The 14,890-nt window shown below is 39.0% G+C and overlaps 1 protein-coding gene across 4 annotated transcripts in view; it reads left to right on the forward strand.

Annotated features, from left to right (window-relative positions):
• SACS (sacsin molecular chaperone) overlaps positions 1–14,890 on the forward strand; it is an 85,383-nt gene that overhangs the window by 43,360 nt on the left and 27,133 nt on the right. The window lies entirely within an intron of this gene.

Below are 14,890 nucleotides of genomic sequence, written 5' to 3' on the forward strand. Positions count from 1 at the left end.
GGGGTTCTGTTCTGACGACTCTGTAGTAAGTCAGTTCTGACGTAAGTCGAATACCTCGTTTTTTTTTTTTTAGTTTTCATTTCATTTCATCAGCCCTTTTTTGAACAGTAAATCATTAAATTAAACATCTGGGAGTGAGCGTCTGAGAATGATAACAGCAAATTATATGTTGCAACATTGTATGTAGTACATATTACTATCGATAAAATGCACGAAAACAAAGCATGCTAGTCAGTGCAGTTCATCGTAACTTGAATTTGTCTTAAGAAAGGGATTGTGTGGATATGCTTGTTTTCTTTTCAAAGATTTTCAGGAAAAGTTGGTAATATTTGTATATCTTCTTTATTAATTTAAATACAAGCAACAGGAATTGGAATGGGTAAGGCAAATTGAGGATAGAGTTTAAAAAAATGAGTAGGCAGATGTTACTTACCATAAGGCCTGTGTAAGTGTACGATAGTAACTGAGACTAATTTTTCTCAACATCTAGATGACTCATTGGATTGGGAATTGTCATCTTCAAAGTAGCCTTTTTGAGAGTCTAAATACTAATTCCTATAATCCTGCCATTGTTTACTCCAACTTTTTGGAACACCCCTCCGTCTATTTATTATATTCTTGTTTTAAAACTTTTTATCGAAGTATAATGTACATACAGAAAAATGAACATATCATAAATGTAGGCTTAATGATATTTTTACAAACTGAACACACCCGTGTAACCAAGTTCTAAAAACGGAAGGTTACCAGCACCCCCAACAAATTGCCCTTCTACACTTTACAGTCACACCCACCTAAGGGTGTCCATTATTCTGACTTTTAGCAGCACAGATCAGTTTAGCCAGTTTATGTGCTTTATATCAAAGGAATTGTGTAGTATGCACTCTTTTGTCTGACTTCTTATTACTTATTATGTTTGTGAGACTTCACATTGTTCACTTTAGTTGTGGATCATTCTCAGTTCTATAAGAACTCCCTGTATGATGTATTACATTGTGTGTGTGTGTACTTTAAGTGAAAGTTTACAAATCAAGTCAGTCTCTCATACAAATATTCATATACACCTTGTTTTATACCACCCCCTAATGTGACAGCACACTGCTCCTCTCCACCCTGTATTCCCTGTGTCCATTCAGCCCGCTTCTGACCCCCTCTGCCTTCTCATCTCGCCTCCAGACAGGAGCTGCCCACATAGTCTCATGTGTCTACTTGAGCCAAGAAGCTCACTCCTCACCAGTATCATTTGTCATCTTACAGTCCAGTCCAATCCCTGTCTGAAGAGTTGGCTTTGGGAATGGTTCCAGTCTTGGGCTAACAGAAGGTCTGGGGACCATGATGCCCGGGGTCCTACTCTCAGTCAGACCATTAAGTCTGGTCTTTTTACAAGAATTTGAGGTCTGCATCCCACTGCTCTCCTGCTCCATCAGAGATTCTCTGTTGTGTTCCCTGTCAGGGCAGGCATTGGTTGTAGCAGGGCACCATCTAGTTCTTCTGGTCTCAGGCTGATGTAGTCTCTGGTTTATGTGTCCCTTTTCTGTCTCCTGGGCTCATAATTATATTGTGTCTTCGGTGTTCTTCATTCGCCTTTGATCCAGGTAGATTGAGCCTTCTTAGATGGCTGCTTGCTAGCGTTTAAGACCCCAGACACCACTCTCCAAAGTGGGCTGCAGAATGATTTCTTCATAGATTTTACTAAACCAGTTGACCTAGAAGTCTCCTGAAACCATGGTCCCCAAACCCCCACCCCTGCTACACTGGCCTTCAAAGCTTTCCGTTTATTCAGGGAACTTTTTTGCTTTTGGTTGAGACCAGTTATGCTGACCTCTCCTGCACTGTGTGTTGTCTTTCCCTTCACCTAAAATAGTTCTTGTCTACTATCAGTGAATATACCTCTCTCTCCCTTCATCCCTCCCTTCTCTCATAACCATCAAAGAATATTTTCTTCTGTGTTTAAACTGTTTCTTGAGTTCTTATAATAGTGGTGTCATAAACAATATTTGTTCTTTTGCCAGCTTACTAATTTCACTCAGGTTAATGCCTTCCAGATTCCTCCATGTTATGAAATGTTTCACGGATTCATCATTGTTCTTTATCGGTGCGTAGCATTCTGTTGTGTGAATATACTATTATTTATCCATTCATCCTTTGATAGGTACTTTGGTTGCTTCCATCTTTTTGCTATTATAAACAGTGCTGCAATGAACATGGGTGTGCATACATCTGTTCCTGTAAAGGCTCTTGTTTCTATAGGCCGTTTTCCAAGGAGCGGGATTGCTGGATTGTATGGTAGTTCTATTTCTAGCTTTTTAAGGAAGCGCCAAATCGATATCCAAAGTGGCTGCACCATTTTACATTCCCACCAGCAGTCTATAAGTGTACCAGTCTTTCCACAGCCTCTCCAGAATTTATTATTTTGTGTTTTTTGCATTAATGCCAGCTTTGTTGGGGTGAGATGAAATCTCATTGTAGTTTTGATTTGCATTTCTCTAATGGCTAATGATTGTGAACATTCCTCATGTATCTGTTAGCCACCTGAATGTCTTCTTCAGTGAAGTGCTTATTCATATCCTTTGCCCCTTTTTTAACTGGGTTATTTGTCCGTTTGTTGTTGAGTTTTTGCAGTATCATGTAGATTTTAGAGATCACACCCTGATCAGAAATGTCATAGCTAACAACTGTTTCCCAGTCTGTAGGTAATCTTTCTACTCCTTTGGTGAAGTCTTTGGATGAACATAGGTGTTTGATTTTTAGGAGCTCCCAGTTATCTAGTTTCTTTTCTGCATTGTTAGTAATGCTTTGTATACTGTTTATGCCATGTATTAGGGCTCCTAACATTGTCCCTATTTTTTCTTCCATGATCTTTACCGTTTTAGATTTGATATTTAGGTCTTTGATCCATTTTGAGTTAGTTTTTGTGTGTGGTGTGACGTATGGGTCTTGTTTCATTTTTTTTTTTTTTTTGCAGATGGATATCCAGTTACGACAGCACAATTTGTTAGGGACTGTCTTTTCTCCGTTTAACTGACTTTGGAACTTTGTCAAATATCAGTTGCTCATATGTGGATGGATTTATGTCTGGATTCTCAATTCTGTTCCATTGGTCTATGTATCTGTTGTTGTACCAGCACCAGGCTGTTTTGAGTACTGTGGCAGTATAATAGGTTCTAAAATCAGGTAGAGTGAGGCCTCCCACTTTGTTCTTCTTTTTCAGTAATGCTTTACTTATCTGGGGCCTCTTTTCTGTCCATATGAATTTGGTGATTTGTTTCTCCATCTCATTAAAAAATGTTATCGGAATTTGGATGGGAATTGTATTATATCTATAGATGGCTTTTGGTAGAATAGACATTTTTACAATGTTAAGTTTTCCTATCCATGAGCAAGGTATGTTTTTCCACTTATGTAGGTCTGTTTTGGTTTCTTGCAGTGGTGTCTTGTACTTTTCTTTGTATAGGTCTTTTACATCTCTGGCAGGATTTATTCCTAAGTATTTTATCTTCTTGGTGGCTTCTGTAAATGGTATTGATTTGGTGATTTCTTCTTTGATGCTCTTTATGTTGGTGTAGAAGAATCCAAATGATTTTTGTATGTTTATCTTGTATCCTGATACTCTGCTGAACTCTTCTGTTAGTTTCAGTAGTTTTGTGGATTTTTGGGGGTTTTCTGTGTATAAGATCATGTCATCTGCAAACAGAGATACTTTTTTACTTCTTCCTTACCAATCTAGATGCCCTTTATTTCTTTATCTAGCCTAATTGCTCTGGCTAGGACCTCCAACCCTGACACACACGTTTCCTGACTTTAAACCAATCAGTATCCCCTTGTTCTGTCTGAACAACTGCCTCTTGATCTATGTAAAAGTTCCTCATGAGCACAATTAAGTGTTCTGGAATTCCCATTCTTTGCATTGTTGTAAATTGTTACAATCCACACAGTTGAATGCCTTTGCATAGTCAATAAAACACAGGTAAACATCTTTCTGATATTCTCTGCTTTCAGTCAGGATCCGTCTGACATCAGCAGTGATATCCCTGGTTCCATGTCCTCTTCTGAAACTGGCCTGAATTTCTGACAGTTCCCCATCGATATACAGCTGCAGCCATTTTTGAATGATCTTTAGCAAAATTATGCTTGCGTGTGATATTAATAATATTGTTCTATTATTAATATGATGGATTACATTGATTGTTTTTCTAATGTTGAACCATCCCTGCATACCTGGTATGAATCCCACTTGGTCATAGTGAATTATTTTTTTGATATGTTGTTGAATTCTATTGGCTAGAATTTTGTTGAGGATTTTTGCATCTAAGCTTATGAGGGATATAGTTCTGTAATTTTCTTTTTTTTGGTGGTGCCTTTACCTAGTTTTGGTATCAGGGATATGCTGGCTTCATAAAAATGAGTTTGGGAGTATTCTGTTCTTTTCTATGCTTTGAAATACCTTTAGTAGTAGTGGTGTTAACTCTTCTCTGAAAGTCTGGTAGAACTCTGCAGTGTAGCTGTCCGGGTCAGGGCTTTTTTTTCATTGGGAGTTTTTAAATTACCTTTTCAATCTCTTCTTTTGTTATGGGTTTATTTAGTTGTCCTACCTCTGTGTTAGTTTAGTTAGGCAGTGTGTTTCTAGAAATTCATCCATTTCTTCTAGGTTTTCAAATTTGTTAGAGTTTTTTGTATTAATCTATATTCTTTTCATTTCAGTTGGGTCTGTTGTGATATCGCCTGTCTCATCTCTTATTCAGGTTATTTGCTTCCTCTCCTTTTTTCTTTTCTCGGTTTGGCCAATGGTTTATCAATATTGTTAATTTTTTCAAAAAACCAGCTTTTTGTCTTGTTAACTCAATTGTTTTTGTGTTCTCTAGTTCATTGAATTCTGCTCTAATTTTTATTATTTGCTTTCTTCTGGTTTCTGAGGATTTCTTTTGTTGCTGTCTTTCTATTTGTTCAAGTTGTAGGGATAATTCTTTGATTTTGGACCGTTCCTCTTTTGGTATGTGTGTATTTATTGATATAAATTGACCTCTGAGCACTGCTTTAGCTGTGTTCCAAAGGTTCTGACAGGAAGTGTTTTCATTCTCATTAAATTCTTTCAATTTCTTTATTTCATCCTCAATTTCTTCTATAACACAGTCATTTTTAAGCAGGGTATTGTTCAGTTTCCAAGTGTTGGATTTCTTTTCCTTGCTTTTTCTGTTACTGATTTCTACTTTTATGGCTTTATGTCAGAGAAGATGCTTTGTAATATTTCAGTGTTTTGGATTTTGTTAAGGCTTGCTCTATGACCTAATATGTGGTCTATTCTAGATAATATTTTATGTGCGCTGGAAAAGGAAGTATACTTGGCTGCTGTTGGGTGGAGTGTTCTGTATAGGTCTATGAGGTCATGTTGGTTGATTGTGGCATTTATATCTTCCATGTCTTTATTGAGCTTCTTTCTGGATGTCCTGTCCTTCACCGTTAGTGGTGTGTTGAAGTCTCCTACTATTATTGTGGAGCTGTCTATCTCACTTTTCAATGCTGTTAGAGTTTGTTTTATGTATCTTGAAGCCCTGTCATTGGGTATATACATATATCATATGGTTATATCTGTCTGGTATATTGTCCTTTTAATAATTGTATAGGGTCCTTATCCTTTGTGGTGGATTTTACTTTCAATTTTTTTTTGTCAGAAATTTATATTGCCACTCCTGCTCTTTTTTGATTGTTGTTTGATTGATATATTTTTTTCCATCCTTTGAGTTTTAGTTTGTTTGTGTTTTTAATTCTAAGGTGTGTACTCTTGTAGGCAGCATATAGATGGATCGTGTGTTTTAATCTGGTCTGTCACTGTCTCTTTATTGGCACTTTACATTCAGCATAATTATGGATAGGTATGAGTTTAGTGCTGTCATTTTGATGTCTTTTTTTGTGCGTTGTTGACAATTTCTTTTTCCCACTTAATTTTTTGTGCTGAGTAGTTTATATATTGCCTCTTTCTTGTATTTGTTGTGGTTGCTTTTGTTTTTGCTGAGTCTTTATTTTTTTCTTGTATTTTATTTTGCCGAGTTGTATTGTTAGTCTCTTTTGTGCTTACCTTAATATTTACCCCTATGTTTGTGTGTTTAAACCTAAGTTTTATTTCTTTATATCGCTTTGACTTCCTCTCCATATGAAAGAGTTGTGACTACATTTTTTTAGTCCCTCTTTATTGTTTTAATGTTGTCTTCTTTTATATAATGGCATCACTGTTTCCCTATTTTGAATGTTTTTTTAATCTTGATTTGTTTTCTGATTTCCCTATCTGGATCGACATCTGGTTGCTCTGTCCTGTGTTCTAGTCTTGAGTCGATATCTGATATTATTGATTTCCTAACCAGTGAACTCCCTTCAGTATTTCTTGTAGTTTTGATTTGGTTTTTACGAATCGCCTAAACTTTTGTTTATCTCGAAATGTCCCAATTTCACCTTCACATTTGAGAGACAGTTTTGCTGGATATATGATTCTTAGGTGGCAATGTTTTTCCTTCAGTTTTTTATATAAGTCATCCCATTGTCTTCTTGCCTGTATGGTTTCTCTCGAGTAGTCTGAGCTTATTCTTACTGACTCTCCTTCGTAGGTGGCTTTTCATTTATCCCTAGCTGCTCTTAAAATTCTCTCTTTATCTTTGGTTTTGGCAGGTTTGAATATAATGTGTCTTAGTGACTTTTTTTTTGAGATCTACCTTATGTGGAGTTCAGTGAGCATCTTGGGTAGATATTTTCTCAGCTTTCTTGGTATCAGGGAAGTTTTCTGCCAACAAATCTTCAACAGTTCTCTCTGTATTTCTGTTATGCCTCTCTGTTCTGGTACTCCAGTCACTCGTAGGTTTTTTCTTTTGATAGAATTCCACATGATTCTTAGGGTTACTTCATTTTTTAAAATTCTTTTATCTGATTTTTCTTCTAATATATTGGTGCCCAGTGTTTTATCTTCAGTCTCACTAATTCTCCTTTCATTTCCTCAATTTTGCTCTTTCTCTTAACTTGTCTAATTTTGTAGTTTTATTGTTAATCTTCTGAATTTCTGATTGCTGTCTGTGTATTCTTGTAGCCTTTTAAATTTTTCATTATGTTTTTGAATAACCCTTTTAATTTCTTCAGCTGCTTCATCTGTGCATTCTTTGGCTTGTTCTGTGTTTTGCCTGATCTCGTTCCTGATGTCTTGAAGAGTTCTGTATATTCTCTTGTACTCTATAGCTGGTAATTCTAGGAAGACCCCTTCATCCTGGAAGATCACTTCATTCTTTGTTTTGGAGCTCATTGAAGCAATCAGGGTCTGCTTCTTGATTTGGTTTGATATTGGCTGTTTTCTCCGAGCCATCTATAAGTTATTGCATTAATTTATTTTATGTTTGCTTCCTGTATCCTGTCTTCTTGCTTTGTTTTGTTTTGATATGCCCAAATAGGCTGCTTGAGTGAGCTAGCTTATTTTGGCCTTTGAATGTCTAACGTCTGTTACCAGATGGCTAGATGTGTTACCAGGTGTATGAGTCTAGGAATCCATTCACTTTTGTTGTATGGATTCAGCTCAGGTGTCTAGGTAGTTGACCATCAAGTGTGTGGTACTGTCTCTGTCCTACAGCCTTAGAGGGTCAGGGGTGATTGGTGTAGCCACCAGCATCTGCTTGCAGCAGGTTGTCATGCTCTGAACAAGGGAGGGGGCTGACAAACATCCCCTGAGTGTCTGTGAGGAAAGCAAGTCCCTGTTTTCTAGTGCACATAGGTAGGTGGCTTCTGCAGCCAGACCATGGGCACCTTTTGCTTTTGGTTGTAAGGACTAGGAGTTACCACTTACCCTTGGACCCGTGTCACAGGTGGGTAGGTGATATGTGTGGAGTCACCAGTCCTTAGGCCCCTGATGTGGGTAGGTGAGGACCCCGTTTAATAGGCAAAGTGGTGTCAAACATCAAAAACCCACCTCTCCAATACACAGCTGAAACAGTTGCAGTCTGTCAACAAGGGCCTATTCTGAAATGGGCCCATACAGTGCCATGCAGGGGTGAACGTTTTTCAAAGTCTGGGGACCATTTGTACCTGGACAGGAGCCACTTCTGTCCTGAGCTCTGCAGCATAGTTGAGCTGTCAGAATATCTTTTCCCCCAATTGTGAATTTATTCCTTCTCCAAGACCAGGAGAATGGCTCAGAACACTCAGCAGTACATATCTCAGGCCCAGGGAAATTAACAGCCACTGAAGCTGGCTCGGGGGCTGGGGATGTGGTAAAATAAACTCAAGTACTTACCTTTTGCCAAGAGTGCCGTTCTTCTCTAGTTCTAGAGGTATGAATAGGCTGTGTGGCTCGCTGTCTCTCCCTGAGAACACTGTGTCTGGAATGTTGCCACCACCCCCTCCCTCCGCAGTTGCTCCAGGCATTTGTACCTGAGGGTTCCTGCTGAATCAGGTCCGTCAGCTCCATGCTGCTGCTGAGCCTACTCTCCCTTCCCCTGCTGCTCAGTCCATTTTCTAACTTTGCCATTGTTGTGGAGGGCTTCTTAGCTTGTCATATATGTAATCGTTTCACTTGTTTTTTCGGGTCTTTGTTATAAGAGGAATCACTGGAAGCATCTTGACTACTCCGCTGTCTTGGCCCCACCTCTTATATTTCTTTGTTTGGAAGAGAATATTTTTGTTGGTGGCAGCTAGTTTCTGAATGTGGATATGAATTTGGAAATCGGTCAGAAGTTACTCAGAGCCAAGTCAGGTAAAAGAGGAAGAAGGCCATACAGTAATACTGTTTTTGTTCAGAAATTTTCAAATTCCCTGTGGCATAGAACAGCATCGCAGTGAATAAGCTGATCACTGGCCTCCATATGTTCTCCTTTGCAAAGTCCACTTTTATGGAGTACCAAAATAGATTAAGAATGATTTATTTATGTTTTGACGTCTAGGTTTACTTACCAAAGGTGTTTTCTAGTTAGTTTTTAAGTTTTTCATATTTTTAAAAATTGTGTAGAATATTCATGTATCGGTAGTTCCAATGTCAAATTGATAAAACAGTAAATTCACAGAGTCTGGGTTCCATCCCTGTCACCCCACTGTTCCCTTCCTCCACCTGTTGGTAACTATTTTTATTAGGCTTTGGTTTATCTTTCTGTTGTTTATTTTTGAAAATATGAGCAAAAATGTTTACATATACTCTTATTTTCTTCTTGTTCTTTCACAAAAGATAGCCTACTGTAAGCAGTGTTTTGCACTGTGCTTGTTTTCACTGAATATATATTCTGGAGATTGCTCCTTCTAAAGCAGTGTATAAAGCTTCTCTCACTGTACCATGATGCTGTAATGACATTGTTTTACAAATGCTATTTCAAATTTTTGTCATTGTGTCTTTGGACTAGGTTAGAAGTGTACTGCAGTATTACAGAGTAGATGCATGTGCAGTGTCACTAGATGTTTCCACACTCCTTCCATGGGCACTCTGCCATTTGGCATTCCCGTCAGCCATGTGAGGGTTTCCATATGGTTGGGTCCACACACTGTGCTTCAGCTTTTGGATTTTTGCCAACTGATAAGTGAGAAATAATACCTCACTGTGACTTTAATTTGCATTTGTCTTACTATGGAGGAAACAGTATCGTTTTTATACGTTTAAGGGCTGTTTGAGGAGCTCTGGTGGCACAGTGGTGGCACTGTATGTAGAAGTCTAGTTTTCCCACCACTGTTCATTAAAGAGACTCTTTCTTCCCCATTGGTTGGATTTAGCATTCTTGTCGATAACCATAGATGTATAGCCTTATTTTCGGGCTCTCATTTGTATTCCACTGGTTTATGTGTCTATTATCACACTAGTCCCAGGCTGTTTTAACTACTGTAGCTTTGTAGTATGTTTTAAAGTAAGGAAGTGTGAGTCCTTCTACCTTATTCTTCTTTAGGATTGCTTTAGCTACTCGGGATCCCTTGTCCTCCCACATAAATTTGAGGATTTTTTTTCATTTCTGTCAAGAAGACTGTTGGAATGTTCATGAAAATTTTATTGAATTTATAAATTGCTTTGAGTAGTGCTGACTTCTTAACTATATTAAGCCTTCTAATCCATGAACACAGAATGTCCTTCCACTTGTTTATGTCCTCTTTGATTTCTTTTGGCAATGTTTTAGAGTTTTCTACATGCAAGTCTTTTCCCTTCCTGGTTAAATTTATTCTTATGTATTTTATTCTTTTAGATGATATTATAAACAGTAATGTTTCCTTAATTTCCTTTTCTTTTTGCTCATTGCTAATGTATATAAACCCAACTGATTTTTGTGTGTTGACCTGGTACCTGCCACTTTGCTGAATTCATTTATTAGTTTGAATAGTTTCCCTGTGGATTTTTTGGGATTTTCTATGTATAGAATCATGTCATCTGGCAAAAGAGATCGTTTTACTTCCTTCTTCCTAATTCAGATACCTTATTCAAGGATGTCGAATAGTAGTAGTGATTTGTGTGGGCATCCCTGTGTTGTTTCTGATCTTAATGGTAATGCTGTCAGCCTTTTTCCATCCAATGTAATGTTAGCTGGGTTTTTTCATAGATGTCCTTTATTATATTCAGGAATTTCTCTTCTACTCCTGTCTTGTTGAATGTTTTTATCATGAAAGGGTGTTGAATTTTGTCAAATGCCATTTTTGTGTCGACTGAGATGATCTGGTTTTTTTTACCCCCCTTTTTTCTACTAATGTGTGTCATGGATTGAATTGTGTCCCCCAAAAATATCTGTCAACTTGGCTGGGCCATGATTCCCAGTATTGTGTGATTGTGCACCATTTTGTCATGTGATGTGATTTTACTATATGTTGTAAACCTTACCTCTATGGTGTTAATGAGGCAGAGTTACAGGCAGTTATGTTAAAGAGGCAAGATTCAATCTACAAGATTAGGTTGTGTCTTAAGTCAGTCTCTTCTGAGATAAAAAAGAGAGAAGGAAGTGGAGAGGTGGGGAGGGGGACCTCATGCCACCGAGAAACAAGAGCCAAGAGAATAGCACATCCTTTGGACCCAGGGTCCCTGTGCTGAGTAGTTCCTTGACTAGGAATGATGGATGACAAGGAACTTCCCTTAGAACTGACAGAGACAGAAAACCTTTCCCTAGAGCTAGCACCCTGTATTTGGACTTCTAGCCTCCTAAACTGTGAGAGAATAAACTTCTGTTTGTTAAAGCCATCCGCTTGTGGTATTTCTGTTATAGCAGCACTAGGTAACTGAGAGAGACATTGTGGTTTCTTACATTGATTGATTGTCTAATGTTTAACCACCCTTGCATTCCTAGGACAAATCCCACCTGATTATGGTGTATAATTCCTTTAATTCATTTTTGTATTCAGTTTGCTAGAATTTTGTTGAGTATTTTTGTGTCTATTTATTAGGGATTTTGGTTTGTAGTTTTATGTTCTTGTGGCGTCTTTGTCTGGCTTCGGTACAGTGCAATGCTTGCTTCAGAAAATGAGTTAGGTACTGTTCTCTCCTATTTTTTTGAAAAGTGTAACTCTAATTGGAGTCACTTCTATAAATGTTTGATAGAATTCCGCTGTGAAGCCATCTGGTCTAGGATTTCTCCTTTTTTGGGAGGTTTTTGATTACTGATACAATCTTTGCTTATTATGGGGCATTTAAGATCCACATGGTGTAAAAGTCAAGTACTTGGCTGCTAACCGAAAGATTGATGGTTCAAACCTGCCCAGTAGCTCTGCAGGAGAAAGACCTGGCAATCTGCTGCCATAAAGATTAAAGCCTAGAAAACCCTATGGGATGGTTCTCCTCTGTCACATGGGGTCACTATGAATTGAAATTGACTTGACGGTACCTAACAACAATTTCTTCTTGAATTAATTTCAGGAGTTTATGTGTTTCAAGGAGTTTGTCCATTTCTCTGAGTTATCTAATTTGTTGACATACAACTATTCACGGTATTCTCTTAGAATATTTTTATTTCTGTGAGATCAGTTGTAACATCCTCATTTTCATCTCTCGTTTTAGATATTTGCATTTTCTCTTTGTCAGCCTTGCCGGTAGTTTTGTCTTATTTTATCGACCTTTTCAAAGAACTAACTTTTGATTTCTTTGATTCTCACTATTGTTTTTCTGTTTCATTTGTTCCTGCTCTGATCTTTATTATTTCATTTCTTCTGGTTGCTTTGGGCTTGATCTTCCTTTTCTAATTCTTCAAGTTGTTGAGTTAAGCTATTGATTTGGGATCGTTCTTTTTAAATGTGGGCATTCACTGCTGTGAATTTCCCTCCGAGCACTGCCTTCTCTGAGTCCCATAGTTTTTGGTATGTTGTGTTTTCTTTCCTGTTTGACACTTATTTTTTTCTCTCAATTTTTTTCTGTAACCCACTGGCTCTTTTGTAATGTGTTATGTAGTTCCTGGAAACCCTGGTGGTATAATGGTTAAGAGCTACAGCTGCTAACCAAAAGGTCAGCAGTTTGAATCCACCAGGTGCTCCCTGGAAACCCCATGTGACAGTTCTACTCTGTCCTATAGGGTCGCTATCAGTCAGAATCGACTCAACAGCAGTGGGGGTTTTAGTTCCCACATATTTGTATTTTTTCCAGTTTCCTTTCCATGGTATTTGTTGTTCATTCTTGTTATTTTACTGTTAATCTGCAGTATTTCCAGTTGTTTTGTTTTTTTAATTTATATCTCCTTATTGAAATTCTTGTTTTATCCTTGTACTGTTTTCCTAATTTCCTTTTATCTCTTTGAGCATACTTAATATTAATGCTTTGAAGTATTTGTCGTGAAATTCTATTATCTGACTTTCCGCACAGTTTCTTCCCCCTTGTTTTGATCATTTACATAAGCCATCTTTTCCTGTTTCTTCATATGTTTTATTATTGTCTGTTGTTTTTGGGACATTCCTTTTTTTTTTTTTTTTGCTCTGATAAATTAGGAGATAAATTCTTCCCCTTCTCTAGAGATTGTTCTTCCTCTGCATTAATGTAATTATTATCATTTTATGTTATTGAAAGATGTAGTTCTGTATTTCTATTCCAGCCTCCTCATGCAGGTACATTTGTTGTTGCTTCACTATTGGTCTCCCTGCGTAGGGGTGCCAGCCGTCACTGTTACACCTCTAGTTTCCCTAACTGGCTCAGCCACTACAGCACAGAACTCTGTGGTCGTGGTCACCTTCTGTGCCAGTGTTAGAGGTGTTGACTGTATTACTCTGTATCAGATGCCACTGTGCCTCTCTACTACCTGTTCCCCTGTTGAGGTTGCTAGCAGCCCCTGGTTGCTCACCGCAGAGCTCCCTCAGCCACACAACTCTGATACTAGTTCCCCACCCAGGAGCTGCAGCTGACACAGATACACAACATGACTCCTCCCCAAGAGCGCTGGCTGTATTACACCAGCCTTAAGGGTCTCCCTTGAAAACAGCAACTGTTGCTGATTCACCCCACGTCTTCACAGTTTGTGCTCACCATTCTGCGCTATGCTCACCTTGTTGCTTCTTTCCAGGAACTCCCATCCAAGCATTACTCACCTAGTTGCGCTGTCCCACCTCTCTTTGCTCAGGTGGCTTGGCCCAAACTGTGTCAGCCTCACCTCTTTGTGTCCAGGCCCCACTGTTCATGTACTTTGCTCTACATTGTGTCCTGGGTGAGCTGTCAGGTGACTGCCGGAGTTTTGCAGGCCTTTCTGTGCTGCGCTGGAAAGAGTAGTGGTGGAGGTTATCCTGGCGTTATGCCTAGGAGATCTGCTTTTGGCTTCAGGGCCACCAGTTGGCTGGGCGGGGCCTTTTTGCTGTGGGCTGGCAGTGCTGGGCAAGGCCTTCCTGCAGTGGGCCAGCAGCACTGAGCCAGTTCTTCCAGGGTGGCAGGTGGTTGTGGGGAGCCAGATAACTCCTGGTGGGCTGTTTGGCTGATGGACATTTCCCACCTTGAGTGTTGTCCAGGATCTGTGGCTGATGTGTGGCTCAGGGTCCAATTCCTGGTGTTTTCCTGTTGCTGCACTTCCCCAAGACACAGGAGCACAAGCCAACACTGTTGCACTTGCCTTGTGCCACTTCCCAGAAGTGTTTGCTCTGAATTTCCTGTTCCTTGCCTCGGAATTCCTACACCCCAGTTTACACCGTTCTTCCCAGGTTGCACTTTGCTGGGGGTCCCTGGACTCAAACTTGTGTTGTGTCTGCACACAGTTCTCTCTGAAGCCTGCCTAGTCTCGGTGCATGCCGTGCCCAACTTGCCACTCCTTTCCAGGGCTGTTTACTCAGTATCTCTGTCCTGGTCTGTGTCCTCCGTGTTGTTTCTGCCCTTAGCGCCTTGTTTGTAGGTGCTGTCTGCAGCCTTCCCAAAATGACCATGCTGAGCCAGGCAGTGGGTGTAGGATGTGGATGGTCTGTGAACCTCTGCTTTCCCACTGACCTGGTTGTATCTTTTTCTAGATTCAGTGTTTGCTTTGGTTCTCCAGCCCTTCAGTTGCTATCCATAATTCCAATATCATTGATTGCATCAATGTTTTACTTGTTTTCTTCTAGCATTGTTGTTGGGGGGGGGGACATGAGGATGTGACTGTTCATGCCACTATCTTGCCTCTGTCTCAGCATTTACTTTTTGTGGTATAAGTTACAAATAATTTCTTCCAGTTTTTCATTTGTCTTTTTATTTTGTGTAATGTTTTTTGATTTTTATATAATCAAACGTGAAACTTTTTTCTTATTACTTCCAGATTTTGAGACATAGTTGAGGACGTTTTCTCCACACCCAGAATTTTACTCTTTGTTTTCTGCTGCTATCTGCATAGTTTCACTTTTCTATTAAGGTGTTTGTTTCTAATCCATTTGGGAGCTGTACTGATATATGACTCTATATGGCTTTTACTGTTTGTCTCAACACCACTTAATTTAAAAACGCTTCTTTTTTTCACTTGTTTTAAATGCTGTTTTTATC

This window comes from Loxodonta africana, chromosome 23 (assembly GCF_030014295.1).
Source record: "Loxodonta africana isolate mLoxAfr1 chromosome 23, mLoxAfr1.hap2, whole genome shotgun sequence".
NCBI lineage: Eukaryota > Metazoa > Chordata > Mammalia > Proboscidea > Elephantidae > Loxodonta > Loxodonta africana.